The following is an 821-nucleotide window of genomic DNA, read 5'->3' on the forward strand; positions in this document are numbered from 1 at the left end:
TCCGCCTCACGCCTTCAGCCGCCTGCCCTGCCGGAGCTGCCGACTCCGCACGGGACATGGTCTGCATTAGGTAAACGCGTTGACGAATGGCAAGGGTGTTTGATGTTATCACGTCATCACTGTCTGCTGCTCAAGACCGCACTCCTGCTCCTGGTCAGACAGTTGTGGCTGATTGATATCTCGCTATCGACAATTATTGGTTTTGTTGTGCTGCCTGTGCAAGACATGTTTCGAAACACTCGGGTAACACAACATTCATAGTACCAGTCTATTGTCATTCGCCTCCAGTACACACTCGGAACGGCGGAATTAACCCGCATTCACCGCCGAGCATCATAGTCACCATAGAGATTCGGTGCAGCCATTCCCAGTAGCTGAAACTGGCGCAATAAGAACCAAAAGTTGCAGTGTTTGGATAACAAAACATTAATGTGCAAAAAAGGCAGGTTTCGAAAATGTTGCCTCATCACTGAATCTATTTTGCTTACTCTCTATTTTCTTCAGACGCCAGCGTACTTTCTAGGCCGCACACCCCATGCCCAACTAAACTCCTAAACGCCCATGATTACTCCCTCCCCTGAGAGGGGAATCCTGACACCACGCTCTCCCGTGCAAGCACAAGAAGGGCCACGGAGCTGACGAACTGACGAGATGTTATCGACAGCATTTGCCGTTAAGAAGCGCAGGAGGACTGTCAGCAGTGACGCAAGCTGTCCCGCAGCCGTCACCTCTACGGCGAGAGGCGCCTTGAACGCCTTATCTGGACAGTTACGGCTCCCGCGCGCCGTCCGCCGCCGCTTTCTCCGTGGCTTTATCGGGCC

The sequence above is a fragment of the Penaeus monodon genome, chromosome 22, assembly GCF_015228065.2.
Source record: "Penaeus monodon isolate SGIC_2016 chromosome 22, NSTDA_Pmon_1, whole genome shotgun sequence".
Taxonomy (NCBI): Eukaryota; Metazoa; Arthropoda; class Malacostraca; order Decapoda; family Penaeidae; genus Penaeus; species Penaeus monodon.